The 17,546-nt window shown below is 46.2% G+C and overlaps 1 protein-coding gene and 1 pseudogene across 2 annotated transcripts in view; one reads left to right on the forward strand and one right to left on the reverse strand.

Moving 5' to 3' along the window:
- The window catches only part of LOC142576061 (uncharacterized), a 411,410-nt gene that overhangs the window by 307,619 nt on the left and 86,245 nt on the right, over positions 1-17,546 (reverse strand). The window lies entirely within an intron of this gene.
- LOC142576930 (U2 spliceosomal RNA) lies at positions 2,794-2,972 on the forward strand (annotated as a pseudogene).

A 17,546-nucleotide genomic window follows, 5' to 3' on the forward strand; every position in this document is an offset into this window, starting at 1 on the left:
GGAACCAGATGCTGAGTAAAGACAATCTTTGTGCGTAAGATGGCCGTACGTTACAACACCACCCTGCTTCCCAACCCACACCAGAGTGAGTTTTCAGTGCCGCTGCTGATGACTTCACGACGAGAACCACAGATGATGACCGATGAAATTTTTTTCAAAGCATTTGTTTGTAAAGATAAGCAATGTACGAAACGCTGCAGAGGACGCACTGAATGTGCTATGACAGCTCGTTTCGTTTACGCTATCTGTGCAATGCTATTAAAATTTTGGAGGAAAGTAACGCACAAGGTATGGATTAGTTTTTAGTAATTCCTCAATTACTTTCGTGGAGCAGTGACTGGTAACGGTAATCAATTACGTTTTTGAATCAGGTGATTGTCATTTTCATCGGTTACTTTTTTATATATCACGCGTGTACAACTCTGGTTATTTGTGATATTTTCAAGCGCCGATATTTGGTGCGACGCGCAGTAGTTGTCGACAAATGAAGCCAGTGCACAATATGATGCATCATTCTTTAAGCTTAGGTATTTCAGCAAAGAACAGTAAGAAATCTGAAGCCGTAATTTAAAGATATGTTACCGTCGGTCCGGATATAATGTAGGTATATATCTGAAATGCAACAAATGTGATTTATATTAGGTTGGCACTTGCCACACAGAAACTCTTTTCCAATAAATATTTCATAAATTCACTCCGGAGCTTGAAAAAGATTCCTCTTAACCTGATGTCCCAGTCTTCTAGCTTCCGTCTAAAATTAGTCCTTCTCTCTCTCTCTCTCTCTCTCTCTCTCTCTCTCTCTGTTGCTTCAGCGTCAATGTTGACGTCCGGAATGTACCTGACGTAGGACGCCGATGTGCCGTCACTTGACAGAAATGGGAATTACACTTTGACCGCTTACATCAGCACGCCAAGTTACATCTCGGAACATCGATTGCAGGGATATACTTGATCATGAGTAAAACACTGTTTTATTTCCTAAAATGCATACGCCCTCTGTATGGAGATTCACAGTTCACTTGAATGCACCAGAATTCGTGGGGAAAAGTCAAAGCATCGTGTAGGTCACTCTGATCTAAAATATTATTGAAATGTGCTAATTTGTCGTCTCAGATGTAAAACACTACGTTAAAAGACATCCTATACGACTACTTTACGGTAACGTTTCAGTTCAACCATCTTAGGCTGCTAACGTTGTCGTTTTCTATCCGTATCAACCAAATGAGCGGTGAATAGAGCCGATTGCTGTACATGGATATGGTTGTACAGTTTCGTTCGTTATTTTCTAGAGGCGCCACTATCGCCTCCAAAGCAGGCGAAGAAGAAGATGGGCTCACGTATACCCGTGAGCAAAAGTATACGGACCAGGGATTGGGCGATAAAACTCAGCTTCTCCTCTGTCTGTGAATGCAACTTGAAATTAAAGATTGAAAGTCTAAACTTGGCATTACGAATTGTCAAGTGCACTTGTCAGTTTCCGTATATGCGTGTTAATTACGATGGAATTCTGTTTTGTCGGCGACTATGTGGTCTGTATACTTTTGCTCACGGGTGTACGTGCAGGTAGCGCGACAATAGAACACGCTAGCGCACTCGACCTGAGCTGCCGCGATGTCGGCCGCTCGAGAGATCGCGCTGCACCATGGCTGGTCGGCTTAAATAAACCGTGGCTACGGCGGCTACCTCCTCGCGCCGCCTCCCGAAGTTTCAAGACTGCTATAATTTGACGTTGCCACTCACAAACTTGAGAAAATGTTCGTGTAGCAGCACAAGAAGGCGGCGACCATGAATAAAGAAAAATTGAATCTTCTGCATATTGTGCTTTAATTTTGCTCTCTGACGCACCGGCACCTTTCTGCTAAGAACTCGTTGAATTCTCTTTCACTTATAGTGATTGGTGCGGTAGGCAATAACTTGTGCGGTGCGAGTTTGAGCACACGAAAGTTGAGTGCAGGATATTATATGTGTGTGAGTTCATGAACTACGAAAATATAAGCACTGAGAAAAGAGGCTGCCTGGTATTCAGCGCTGCTCCGCGCAGCGTTTTGTTCGGCCCTCGCCAGCAGCTGTCAGCCCATTGATTCCGCAAGATTTATTCCTTTTGAGACCCCGGCTCTTCTCGTGTTCATTCGAGCCAAGGACACAACAAGGCGTATGGCGATATCTGCTGCGCACACTCGCCGGTCTTCGTTCTCCGGTTTCTTGGCCTCAGACAAAGCGCTATCCCGAGCGCTCACTTTCAAAGGCAGATTTCTTGCTCTTCAAGGAAAACGCAGTCCATCTAAACCGCCTTATTCACTTTTTATGCTTCTCATTTTCTTTCTATATGCATTCGGCGTCTCTGACCAAGTCAGAGGCCGTAGTCCGCACTCTTCTATTCTGCTATCTCTGTGGCCATTTGACGACACCATTTCTACAATATTCTTTCGTCTGAGTGCCATATAAGAATCTTCCAAACCATCAATTTTTTTCATTCAGGAAGAACTGTACCGCAGAGTTCATAGATGCTGGAATGAAAAACATGAGTCATTCCACTTTGTGAAGATGGGTGACCAAAGAAACTGTTTAGCACACGACACAGAGGTGACATATAATTTTGAACAAAGGTACGAACTCATTTACCGCGATTTTTATATATTCATTCGCGTGGACGACGGTACTGCTGCCCGAAAAGCCGGAGGAACTTACACACGCGTAACGTTTCGATGGGACCGCCACCACAGCAGAGCGGATGGAAAGCAGATACCCAAGCGCTTGGAACGCCGACAAAGAGAGGGCGGTGCGAACGTAGACATGGCCGACGTGGGCCAAAGTGTAGTGTCTGTTCTTATCACCCTAATATCTGATACGGGTTCTCTCTGGACCCAAGATATTAAGCTTATTTTTGCAAGTTCGCGGAGTGTTAGAAGCCTGCTTCACCTCCGCCGCGGGTGGGCCCGGTATTGCATATCTCCGGGATCGGCACGCGGTTTTTCCACACAGGGAACAAAAATGCGAGAAACGATTCCCATAACTAGCTTCGCTGTAAAATTTTTATAATACTTGCTTTGAACTTAGCGGTGGCAAAGCACACGAATTTAACTCGATTTGTTTTTGTTTTTACCTCATCTGCCATAGCAATATTACAGCGAAGCTGTGTACCTCTAACCCCCAATGCACTTGTCGTGTCCGTGCAAACATAACCTCTGTCGAGAGTGGATCCATCCCGGAGGTAGTGCAATAGTAGGCTAAAACTGAAGTGAAAAGTGCGTATATACTTACGAATCAAACACACTGTGCATATCATATAGGTCACTTCGATAAAGAAAAGCGTCAAACACGTCTCCTGTTAACGCGATGGTCGATAAGGCGGTCGTTAACAATGGGAAGCACAGAATGATTGACAACGACACTCGCTTGTAACAGGAGGCGGGAAGCCAATACCGATAAAAATAGAAAGTGCAGGTTTGTGACAACACAGTTTGTAACGCAGGACGTGACGTCACTACAATGTATATATATATATATATATATATATATATATATATATATATATATATATATATATATATATATATATATATATATATATATATATGTATATATAAGAGAGCCTCTATAGTAAAAGGCATTGCATGTGTCGTGACAGTGCTATGGGAAAGCCATGTCTAGTGAGGGCTGGTTAAGAGCAGCGTGCTAACCAGAAGCGGCGTAGAGGACACGGATGGCAATGTGAACAATGGCGTCGTGTTCGCGTCATGGATGAACATCGTGTCAAGGAGGTTGTGCGAAAGCGCCAACCGCGGCAGGATGATCGTGAATGTCGTGAAGCCGAAAACTTGGTCAAGCGGCGGAGGTACAATGCGATCAATCGTTTCAAGCATGCAAATTCTAAATTTAATTAAAAATAAATTTTTCGACACGGAATTTGGATTCAGTTCCGTGTGTGATCGACTGTGGTTCCAGGTTAAGGGCATTTCCCTTGTCTATGGTCCCCTCATTGTAGGTGCACAAAGTAGCAGCGCAAGCCCGCAGGCTGTTGAAACGTATTTGGCTAATAATTAGGTAAAGTGCATGCGAATGTCGACATGTGAATAATTTCGAGCCACGTCGCAATGGGTAATCGCACTTGGTGTCCTTTACAACTTCGCTGTCCAACCACCTTCAGAGCGTGGACTGGAGCCCAATTTTGATTCACTTGTAATATATGTATGATATGGATACAAATAATTGTTTTTTTTTTCTCCGCGAAGTCTTTGGTACCATTAACTGTGGTCGCAACGTCTGTGGCTGCGGTAGCGGTAGTAGTCGAGGTGCAGGCGTGGTGTGGTCCATCTGATCGTCTGAGATGGGACACTACGAGTTCAAAGAAGAGGCTTTGGGGAATACGCACCTGCGGAGAATAAGGAGTGCGAAAGAGTGTTTATTCTGGTAAATGTATGGAACTCGGCATAAGGTAACAACATTCTCGAAGTTGGTATGTTAGAGTGATTTGTAAACTCAGAAGGTGACAAGTCCTAATAGTCAACAACCAATAGCGGCAAGACATTCTGAGGAAAGTTCGTACCCTTTCGGACTAACCGTGTTCCCAACGATAATTTTCATCTCTCTTGCTTTTCTTATGCTTTTCTTTAACCCTGTGCTCCAGGTACTTTCATGTCATCGCGCGTGTCTGCATTTCATCGCGTTCTTGACAGAAAAGTTGCGAGAACGGAATGTTAAATACAAGAAATTCACTCAAGATAAATGACGGTTATTGCTTGGGCAAAAGAGATGCCTCAAAAGGTGAACATTTTCTTTCAGTTCACTTTTTACAAACTAAAGGTATTCTGAGTTCGTCCCGAGCCGACCATATGCAATAGGAAGGGTATGCAATAAAGGTACTGCATGCAGCTTCTAGTCACGAAGACCAAGCCAAACCAGCACAAGTCGCGCACGTCATGAGAAAGAGTAAGCACGAATGGATGTTGAGAGCAAGCGCTCAATTTTGAAGCCGATGCATTCTTGGCCAACTCCACTCCCTCATGTCACGGATTGTGCCAACGTGTACGTGTTCATTCGTAACCAGTCTCCTAGAATTATTCTGTGCCACTGTTGGCAAATGCGGCATAGAAGCCCTAAATGTATTTGCATATGTGCCATACCTCTTTGTGCACAGATCTCGCGTCACCATTCTTCGCTCGACAAACATCAAACATCGCCTTGGTTCTCGTGACACCGCTGGGCCAGCGACTCGCGCTCTGCATCCATTTGATTTGGTGATTGAATTTAGCTTTGATTCTCAACGCTGTGTTCCACAAATGTAAATATTGTGTCAGATTACAGGTTGTTCAGGAGAAAAAGAAAGCTTGCCGGACGCTTAAACTTCGTTTCTAAGAGTGGAACGCAACATAATTCATCGGTACCTGTCTCTGAAACATTTCATTAGATTAAACACAACAACCCACTGACAAGACCACCTCACTATCAGCAATACCGTTCTGATCAGTACACCAGACATGGGCACGCGCAGATCTCTACCACAACATCCAGAGTCTGCAATTCAGTGGTAACCCTTACGAAGTCGCCACCCATGTGGCCGATCCCATCGATACCTGCAGAGGATGCATTCACTTGCCCCCAGATTACTCAGAAGATAACATCGCCTCAACCCTCCGCAGATGCAACCCAACATTGATTATTGGGGGTGCACGACGCCTGGGCAACACTGAAACCATCGGGGCCATATTCCAAGGCAAAATTATCCATTTATATGTCAACTACGACGGCTGTGCACTTCGGTGCCGCCCCTTAAGGCAGAAGGTAGAAGCCTGCACCCGATCGATGCCGCGAGATTGGTCATCGCCAGGACGTCTGCAGTAATGCCAACGAGACACTGTGCCCCAAGCGTGGAATGAAAGACGCACCCATGGACCACGAATGTGACCCGATATGTGTTGTGTGCAACGGAAATCATCAAACCGGCCCCTCACTGTGCAAACATACGTTCAAACCGCGCCCTACACATCCCTCCAACCGAACTCCCAGTCTCGACCACACTCGCGACTCAAGCCGGCGAAGAAGTTGCAGCAAAAGCAAGGACCGCGGGCCTGGCTACGCAACCCAAGACGTCGCCTGGCCAGCTCTATCACCAGGCCCTACTCTCGTCAACTCCTCGCGCAACCCACCCCCGGTAAGCTGGGCTAAGGTAGCCTCTTCCAGCTCCTCCTCAAAGTAGACTGCTAATAATGAATCCCTTCTTAAAGAAAATACAAATCTACAAGACGAAATTCAAAGAGTTAAACTAGAACTCCACTCTCGTCACCCCTCTACTTCAACCTCTGACGACCCTCTCTCTAATACGACCCTTTCGACACATCATCCAGCAGCCCTACCTGAAACCTCTTCACACCGCCCCATGGACACTAGCCCCTTCACTGAACGGGAACCGCTTCACCCTCCCCCCAGCAAACGTAAAACTCCGAGCACTCCGCGATCAGAGGACACCCTGGACGAGACAATCTTAAATTATAATGACAAGCTAACCACTTTATAGACTAAATTCCATAATATACTCACTGCAACTGAAAAAATCAATACAGATTACACAGCCAGGAAGGAAAAGTTAGACAAATTCATTGAATTGGTACAAGCACATATCCAACAAACTACAAGTTGGATAGCTGGAGTCACCGCGAATCATCCTAACTTAGTTGCACCTGCTCGATCCGCCTTCCAACCAGCTCAGTTTAACAATGGCCAATAACCCCACACGCTCCGAGCTTGAAGTGTGGCAATGGAACTGTAGGGGGCTTCGAAAAAAAAGCACCTCCAGCAGTTTCTAGCCTCCTCTTCTAATCTCCCAGCTGTCACTGCGCTTCAGGAAACTCACGGACTAATCAGCTTCCCAGATTATAATGTCTATCAGACCAATAACGTCTCCCGGCCCGATGCGGCGATTCTTACGCAAAAGCACCTCACTGCCAATCACTCCCGATTCGACAGCGCCGATATAGAGCATGATTTTCTAGAAATTATTCCTCGCAAAAATAATGCATCTGGCCTTTACATTCTCAATATATATAGTCGTCCACAAGACAAACATCACCGCTTTGACTCCCTTTTCGCTCAAGCTATTGCCGCTGCCACCACCACCTCCTCCTAATTCTTGGCGATTTCAACGCACCCAACCAGTTGTGGGGTCAGTCCGTTTCTACTCCTAAGGGCAAAGCCATATGGATCCACATACAAGACCACAGACTCATATTACATAACGACATCGATGCACCAACCAGGCTAAGCAACAGCGTAGCTAAGGACACCTCCCCCGATCTTACGCTTACACACAGAATCCAACATGTCACATGGCACAACTCACAAGTTAACCTCGGTAGTGACCACAACATCATTACCATCACACTACAATTCAAACACAAACCCTGTGCACCCAAACGCCCCAGCCTTACCAATTGGGACAATTTTCGAGAGGCCCGCCAAATATCAGCTCCCACAAACATTCAAGACATTTCAGAATGGGTTCAGCAACTACACTCAGACGCCCAGACGCACACTACCACTCTTCCCCCGAAACCCCTCTCACTACGGTTGATTCCAAGCTTCTACACATGTGGGAAGGCAAACAGTTTCTTCTCAAACGGTTGAAGAGGCAACGGTACAACCGAAAACTAAGACTCAGAATTGCCAAATTAGACCTCCAGATCCAGGAGTACGCCACAGAACTGGCCTGCCATCAGTGGGGCCAGGTATGTGAAAGCATGCATGACAACCTCGATAACAAGCGCACATGGTAACTCTTGCGACACTTATTAGACCCCACCACACCGCGCGCACACCACAACCACAGCATAAACAAACTGCTACATGCACACAAAAGCAATCTCAACGGATTCTTCGACGACCTCCGCCATATGCAACTGCCTCCCGCTCAGAAGTATGACATGCCAAAATATGCTGGCGAACCCAACGAGCTACTAAGCGCCGCTATCACGGAAGCAGAGGTTCGCCATGCCCCCGCCACCCTGCACACAATGTCAGCACCAGGCCCCGACCTTATTAACAATAAAATACTCCGCAATCTAGACGACAACTCCGTCACAGCCATCACGGCGTACTTCAATCACTGCTTTGACACTGGCACCCTCCCTAGTTCTTGGAAAGATGCCAGGGTAATTTTTATCCCAAAGCCAAACAAACCACTCAACACTTCTAATCTCAGACCTATATCACTAACCTCTTGTCTAGGTAAACACTCGAACACGTCATCCTCAACCGACTCAGTAAATACATGGAAGACAACAATCTCTGTCCATCAGAAATGGTAGGTTTTCGAAAATCTCTCTCATGCCAAGATATCATGCTTCGAATGAAGCATGACATTACACACAATAGCAGTCTAGATACGCAAGCAATTCTCAGTCTGGACGTCGACGGAGCCTTCAATAACGTTTCACCTTCCGCCATCCTCCGAGAGCTTAATCTTATTGGGTTTGGCGGAAAGACATATGACTACATATGTACCTTCTTATCCCACCGTACCGCAACCATACGCATAGGCACAGAGCTATCCCTTTCGTACGCTTTAGGTAGCTACGGCACGCTTCAAGGCTCAGTGCTGTCCCCTTTTCTTTTTAATATTTCTATGATGCCGATGGCGCAAGCATTGCGGTCTATTCCTGATCTCATGTTTTCACTCTACGCCGATGACATCACTCTTTGGACGACTGGTGGCTGCGATGGAGAGATTCAAGACACTCTACAGGCCGCAGCAGACGCCGTCGTGGCTCGTGCCGGGGCTATGAATCTCACATGCTCCCCTCAAAAATCCGAGCTAATTCTGCTATCCCACCTGGGGGCGGAAAACGCATGTCTAGTACACAGGTCATCCTAAACCACATCCCCGTTACTAAAGTGGACAGGCTCCGGGTGCTCGGTTTACACATTCAAAGCAACCGGCTCAACACCTATACCCTACATACACTCCACACCACAGTCGATCACACCCTGCGCCTTCAATGGCGAGCCTCCAATAAACATGGCGGACTAAAGGAGGCCGAACTTCTACGCTTCATCCAGGCCTTCGTTATCAGTAAGATTACATTCGCAATATCATATCTCATCATCATCATCATCATCATCATCATCAGCCTGGTTACGCCCACTGCAGGGCAAAGGCCTCTCCCATACTTCTCCAACAACCCCGGTCATGTACTAATTGTGGCCATGCCGTCCCTGCAAACTTCTTAATCTCATCCGCCCACCTAACTTTCTGCCACCCCCTGCTACGCTTCCCTTCCCTTGGGATCCAGTCCGTAACCCTTAATGACCATCGGTTATCTTCCCTCCTCATTACATGTCCTGCCCATGCCCATTTCTTTTTCTTGATTTCAACTAAGATGTCATTAACTCGCGTTTGTTCCCTCACCCAATCTGCTCTTTTCTTATCCCTTAACGTTACACCTATCATTCTTCTTTCCATAGCTCGTTGTGTCGTCCTCAATTTGAGTAGAACCCTTTTAGTAAGCCTCCAGGTTTCTGCCCCGTAGGTGAGTACTGGCAAGACACAGCTATTATATACTTTTCTCTTGAGGGATAATGGCCACCTGCTGTTCATGATTTGGGAATGCCTGCCAAACGCACCCCAGCCCATTCTTATTCTTCTGATTATTTTCGTCTCATGATCCGGATCCGCCGTCACTACCTGCCCTAAGTAGATGTATTCCCTTACGACTTCCAGTGCCTCGCTGCCTATTGTAAATTGCTGTTCTCTCCCGAGACTGTTAAGCATTACTTTAGTTTTCTGCAGATTAATTTTTAGACCCACTCTTCTGCTTTGCCTCTCCAGGTCAGTGAGCATGCATTGCAATTGGTCCCCTGAGTTACTAAGCAAGGCAATATCATCAGCGAATCGCAAGTTGCTAAGGTATTCTCCATCAACTTTTATCCCCAATTCTTCCCACTCCAGACCTCTGAATACCTCCTGTAAACATGCTGTGAATAGCATTGGAGATATCGTATCTCCCTGTCTGACGCCTTTCTTTATTGGGATTTTGTTGCTTGCTTTATGGAGGACTACGGTGGCTGTGGAGCCGCTATAGATATCTTCCAGTATTTTTACATATGGCTCATCTACACCCTGATTCCGTAATGCCTCCATGACTGCTGAGGTTTCGACTGAATCAAACGCTTTCTCGTAATCAATGAAAGCTATATATAAGGGTTGGTTATATTCTGCACATTTCTCTATCACTTGATTGATAGTGTGAATATGGTCTATTGTTGAGTAGCCTTTACGGAATCCTGCCTGGTCCTTTGGTTGACAGAAGTCTAAGGTGTTCCTGATTCTATTTGCAATTACCTTAGTAAATACTTTGTAGGCAACGGACAGTAAGCTGATCGGTCTATAATTTTTCAAGTCTTTGGCGTCCCCTTTCTTGTGGATTAGGATTATGTTAGCGTTCTTCCAAGATTCCGGTACGCTCGAGGTCATGAGGCATTGCGTATACAGGGTGGCCAGTTTCTCTAGAACAATCTGTCCACCATCCTTCAACAAATCTGCTGTTACCTGATCCTCCCCAGCTGCCTTCCCCCTTTGCATATCTCCTAAGGCTTTCTTTACTTCTTCCGGCGTTACCTTCGGGATTTCGAATTCCTCTAGACTATTTTCTCTTCCATTATCGTCGTGGATGCCACTGGTACTGTATAAATCTCTATAGAACTCCTCAGCCACTTTATCATATCTACATCTCCTTAAATCAGAATCAGATAAGATCGACACTCCTTTATGCAAAATACATAAATTCGCTTTGGGGGTCCCCCTAGGTACCTCCACTGAAAGGCTAATGCTTACTGGAACTTTCAACACACTTACTGAACTCACAGAAGGCCACCTCACATCCCAATATAGCAGACTGTCTAACACCGCAACAGGTCGCCACATTCTACAAACTCTTTCTATCACTCCGGCACCCATCATCAAGACTAAATACACCATTCCACATCACATACACGAGAACCTCTGCATCCCCCCACTTTCTAAAAACATGCACCCTGTGCACCACAAACAGCGCAGGAGGCATCGAGCAAAGGCTCGCCAAAAACAATTCTCCGCCTCAAAGGACGTGCTCTATGTTGATTCCTCCGAATATGGGAATAGAAATCATTACGCAATATCAGTCATTAACTCTCACGGCCAGGTCGCTGCGGCCGCCTCCATTCCTGGCTCTTCCCCGGAGGAGGTGGAGGAAGCGGCCATAGCCCTGGCCCTCACAATCCCAAATTCATCAGTTAACGTTAACTACTCCGAAGCAGCCATACATAACTTCGAAGCGGGCAGGGTCTCTAAGCCATCCCTTTCTCTCCTCTTGGCCCATCCTTTTCATCAAACTGTGGCATTAATCTGGACTTCCGCGCATGCGGGCCTTGCCGGAAACGAGGCGGCTCATGCCTGTGCCCGAGGGTTTACAGTCTGGGCTTAGCCATCAGATGTGTCGGACCTCGCCACTGAGGAGGCGCCGTTTACAGCGCGGGATCGACTTATTACCTACCATGACATCTGCACACACTACCGATTAGACTGTTTAACCTTTCCGCCACTCAAGGGCAAATCCCCGCGTAGTTATGAAGGTCTGTGGCGACAGCTGCAGACTCGCACCTTTCCCTCCCCTTCCCTCCTCCACCTCATTCATCCCTCCATTTACCATTCTCCCTCTTGTAAATTCTGTGTCTCTCCCAAAGCAGACTTAAACCAGATCATGTGGGGGTGCCCTAAGCACCACCTTCCCCCTTTCCTCAAGCAATTAATATCTAGTGAGGAGCAGTGGGAGGCTGCCTTGCGCGGTAGGCCCGATCTTCAGGAGGTCATCCTGGAGTGGCTGAGAGGACAGAGGAGGCCTACTTCAAGTAGCTCCTCCCCCACACTCTATCCCGTTGCCCCCTTCCCTATAAATAGGCATAAGTAAAGTTTTTCATCATCATCATCATCATCATCATCATCATCATCATCATCATCATCATCATCATCATCATCATCGGTATTCTCTCTGGGTTCGTGATAATTCTCTCGGATAAAGTTGACCATAGAACTAGAAAAAATAATTTTTTCAATAATTTAATAAACATCTTAACATTGTCGCTGGTTCAGTATTCCTGTACAAGGAAGTAGTGCATCAGTAGACGATAAAAGGTACGGAAAAGCCTGCAGATGACTTAAGAATCACTTAACCAAGCAGCAAGAAATTCTTTTCGAAAAGCACTGCTTCACATTGTTTAACTAGATAAAACTGAAGCGTACTTTTACACAAGTTTATATTCATAAAGACAGCCAGTAAAGGGGGCAAATGTTAAGGTAGCATGTATAGGCGGACGGATGAGTAGACAATCTAATTTGGTTTCGTTCACCTGGCGGTATCAAAGTCGACCTCGGACCCTCACTCACCTTCTTCGAGCAAGTCTCTTTGTCCTGTTATAGAAAGAGGGCGTTTACAATATGCAAAATAACGTTGCAGAACGTATGTACATGACTTCATGAAGAAATAACACATACGAACAAAGCGACTTGGCTTTTTGGGTGCAGTCGCAAGTATTCCTCACCAAGAACAGGTACAAGTGCAAGCCATTGACGTAAGAAGAAAGTGGTATTTAATAATTCAACTTTCAGAACAATAACGACTGCGCGACATTGGAAGTAAACTCGACGAAAGTCTTTCTACAGACTTGGCAACAACAGCAATTCCCCTCAAGCACTGGACAGTCACCCTTGGCCTCGGCGCGGCGCACGGCAGACGCACGCTCCATGGACCCTGGCCCAAAGCAAACTCCCCCTCTATGACAAGTCCCAGTCAAGGTATCAAGCCCCGTCGACGCATGTGCCAAGGTACGCAGAGTACCCCCTGGCCTGTTTGCCACAGTCGCAGCCGTTGCATCGTGCGGTGATGGCTGCTTATGAGTTGTTGCAGCGAACAATCAACGGGATCAAGAGAATCCACACAGTAGAAACATTATATACCAGTAACGAATAATCCAGAGTTATGGAATTGAAAGCTTAATGGGGAAACAAAGTTTCTGATTTTACTGCACAGCGTCGTTGTTCAAGTTTACTCTGCTTCACCAGAGGAGAAGGAAACCGCTGTTGCTGAACGAGCTGCCCGAACCGAGACTCAGCGCCGCCGCCGGGAGGACCCCTTCGTTCATAATCAAATTAGTTGCCACAATATATCGCGAATTCGACACGCCTAAACGCCTGTACTCAAAATTTGCTTTAGGGAATACCGTAATCGCCGGTAAATTTTTTATCGGTAAAGACCAGCTACGTCGTGTTTTCAACAAACAAAAGACTGAACTTACCAGGTCTCAAGAAGCTTTACTCAGACTCAACGTAAAAAAAAACGAAATAAATAGCTTGAAATCCGTGGCGTCACACTTACGTAGGCGCGCTAGGTTTTCGGCTAGAAATTCAAAAACTGAACCTTCGCTTCATTGTCGCTTTTAATATTCAACCTATTACCACGAAATCAACGAAAACAGTTGTTAAGGAATGATTTGTAGTTGTAAATTGCTTTAGGGTTTTTCTTTGGTGTCACTTTTGTAAAGTTGTGACCTGCATTTCGCATCATCAAGCACCGTCTTGCACAACGCAAGACGACGGAATATTTGAATCAGACGACAATCCTTGTAGATTTAATATGAAACACTTATATTTGCGCCTTGCGGTGTAGTCGATATTTGTGAGCCAAATAATATAAAGAATAATATCATTTGCAAGCAATCATATTGCATGAGTCGTATCAGGGCGATGATTTCTATATGTGTAGTTGAGAATCTCGCAAATATATGTAGACTATCGCCATCCTGCATCAGTTCGACTGCAGGTCAGCGGCACTTCAAAGAAGCCATGGGAAATATTGAGCAATTGTTTGAGTTAAATGGTATGTTCCCTAGTTCGGGAAATAAGCCCAGACATTCATGAAAGCATTGTATACGTCCTGGTAATGTATATTTGCTGCGTTAAGAAAGTTATGCATGCTCAGGCGGTTTCTTTAAGGCACAGTCTCATATAAAGGCTTAGAAACCAAGAGCGCAAACAAGAAGGGAACTTTCTATTTTGCACACACAAATACAAGAAACGTAAGGTGAGCAAAGGATTTGTGCAGATATTCTCAATTCGTAGGAGGTTTCATGAAAAAGATAAACTGTCAACCACGCGAGAGAAATCCACGTGGAGCAATTTCTCCTAAGAAATACATGCGGTTTTGTCCCGTGAAACCCATATGGGTTATTTGTGCCTACCTGCCACTCTCGAGTGGAAGGCAATTTTTTCTCTGTCACAAAAGACATCAAAGTATGGTTACGCTCAACTATAAACATATATAGATGATAAGACTAGCTTGCTCTGATCTATCCTACCTTCTCCTTCCTCGACAGTTATTAAAGAACAACAACAAGGCACGCTACACGCCCTGTCATATGACCTAACGCGAAGACACGCAGAGTATGTAGAGGTCTAACTATAGGGCTGTACCTTCGTCGTATTTTGGGCGCATTTATTCTCTCTATGTTCGAGCTGTGTAAGTCAATACACTACCAGTGCGGCGCGCCGGTTATTGCTGCGAAATCTGATGTTTCGTTCTTTTGTAGTCAGTCTAGGCCCGACCCCAGCCGCGTCCTCTGAGACGCCGCAAACTATCTCCATGGCACACGCCGCTCCTGGCAGTGAGGGCCAAGACATAGGCTACCTGGTTGAGCAGACGCAATGCAACGGTGTTCGCGTTTTGAGCCAGCACCACCAACGTTAAGCACACGGCGTTTTTGTCTTTCACCCTGAAGGAATATTTGAGCTCTCCTGTGGCAAAGGGCACCTTTAACGCGATGTTTAGTTGAAGCTCATTAACAATCGGTAAGCGTAACTGTTTCACCGCACAACGTTGAGAGCTAAATCAGTAAATGTCACACTTCCTTCTGGTCGGGGACATTGATTTTACGACAGTGAGAAACAATTACCTCAGACATTGATGACACCCGATGCGTGTCTCTCACATCGATCAACAACGCCATCTGACATAAATCCTCTGCTGGCGCATATCGCGCACTAATGCCTGACGACGACGCCTATTATTAACATGCCAACAACACAGATCTTAAGCGTCATGCACAAATAATTACCGGGACAACTCGAGATAAAATCTGGGACAGCATATTTGTTTCTAGCATAGGCGCCTACGTCCGAAGCTCACGCACCGTTTCGGGGTAAACATTCTTCGAACACATTTTGTTGGAAAACGAAGGTTATGGATGTAAGCAACTCCGACACCAGCCGATAATGTCACAGGTGGGTTGTCGTGAGCTACACGTTTGATGTATTAGGCAGGGTTGAACTATTTCATAAGGCAGATTAGAACTTTGGCTTTGCGATGGCTTGGGCCGAACACACTAGCCAATGCTTCAGGCAATACAGGCTTATTATGCACTGTACAGACTATTCGTTTTAACAAAAATATCTACACGCAAATGCTTGCTTTGCTCTTGTTACAAGGTCTAAGCTCAATATTTGAATCGTAAGCAGAGCTGAAAGTGAGACAATTGTGGGAATATAAGCGAACGCTGAAGGAACATCTAGGACAGTCATAGAGCGCAGCTCCGGCAGCATCGCAAATGCGTGCCTCATAATCATATCGTGGTTTTGGCCCGTAAAACCCCCAATTTTTTTACAGTGAATCTGTACGTGCCTCAGATCTGGGGGTTCGTTGCGTCTGTGCGCAGAAATTATCATTATGTGGACCGATCCTGGTGATACTACAGAAAGAGTGCAAACTCAATGGCTCATACCCCTGTGGGCTCGGGGGCATGTAACGCGCGCTTGAACTACCCTTGTCACACCTGGGGCCGTATAACGTAAAACTATTCCATTATGTTCTTATTCCAATCTCCTGACGTCAAATTTGCGTAACCGCCGACGCAAGCATCGTGCGGTCACCTGCAGGGTTGTCTGAACAAACCAATCAAATGTTCCCCTCGTTCATAGGAGGTCACTTTTGTTTGTTTGGAAAATGAATAACATCGCCTACACTAAGCGGCTTGTCTTACCTAATCGGCTCACAAGAGGCGAGGAGCATGCTCAAGTGGAGAGGGATTCAGTGGGGCCGAGCTACTACACTGAAAGTCGATAACCGGATGAAGAGGGCGGTGCCGGCGTCTGCGATTGGTGCACTTTCTCTTACTTAGCTTGCGGTCGCTCGTCGACAATCGCGGCGGCATGCAACGGAAGCTTAAGAATGACGCTAAAACGGATCCTCAGCAAAGAAGAGTTGGCAGAACGAGGTCGTAAATGTGCCGAAAGTTTTCGAAAGCGTTACACGGCCACACAAAAAGTTTTATTATACGCAAAGAAACCCATGCTATCTGGCAAGTGTGAGTAGCCAGTACTTGAGCGATCGGCGGCAGCCATATTTTATTCCTTTCGGAACGGGGCAGCCTACGGCTATTCAGCAGAAAATTCAGTTTTGTTCGGCATATTAATGCATCTTTAACGCGTACACGTCACTTTGACGCGGTAAGTTTTTGCGGTTTTGGGACGTCGCGTGAGAGGCAGGTGAAGTGGGTGCAGTCCTAAAACTTTTGAACAATAGCCGAGGGCTAATGGCAAAAAGGCGTCGAATCAGAAATAACTATTTTTGTTTTTTACGGGCGCATCATGCATAATCAGTGTGTACAGGTCATACCAAATGGGGAGCTATCGCGGTTTTCGCGACGTTGCGTCACAAACAGGTGAAGTGTGGGTGGTCCAAAAAACTTTTTGACCAATCGCGGTGCGCTGATTGCAAAATTGGAACAGTTTTACTTTATAGCGCCCCTGGAACCCAAAGACGTCCCAGGCACAAGAAGAATAGCGTCGTCGTCTTCTTCCAGAGCCGGCTTGTTGGGCCCCCTCGGCGCAACTGTGCTCATGCACTCGTCGTCGGCGTCGTCATCTTTTTCACTTCTATTGTCATAATGCAAAGGCTGTGTTAACAGGCGTATGAGCCATTGTTTAGGGGGTATGTGCCATTCATTCTCTTACGTGATGGACACATTTAATAACAGGTGATACGCGAATGTGTACGCGTTTCTATATTGCCACGATGGTTCACAGATCAGGACAATAAATATGTTCGTACCTTTGTTCAAGATTCTGTGTCACCTTTGTGTCGTGCGCAAAACAGCTTCGTTGGTCATCCACCTTCACAGAGTTAAATGGCTCGTAATTTCTCTTTTTAGCAACGCAGCCATGCGCCACAAATTCGTCTGCTTCTTCTTATAGATTGCTGCAAGTAATGGTTTCCGCGAGTTTCAGTATTTTGCTCCTTCGTATCGCTAGCTAGCCCATCTGCGTCACCAGACGATCGACCCTTGCTCAGACTTTTAGAGCGCAGCTCTTTGGCGTCCGTTCCTGGGTTTCGCGTCGTCGTCGGCCTCGTAACCAGCTCCGCCCCCCTTTCATCCCCCCAGCGCTAGCAGCGACCAACTGATACCGCTGGATGCCGCTGACGCCGCTAGAGAGTCAAGATAACGTGACTGCATAGAACACCGTCGCCGCC

This window comes from Dermacentor variabilis, chromosome 3, assembly GCF_050947875.1.
Source record: "Dermacentor variabilis isolate Ectoservices chromosome 3, ASM5094787v1, whole genome shotgun sequence".
Lineage (NCBI taxonomy): Eukaryota > Metazoa > Arthropoda > Arachnida > Ixodida > Ixodidae > Dermacentor > Dermacentor variabilis.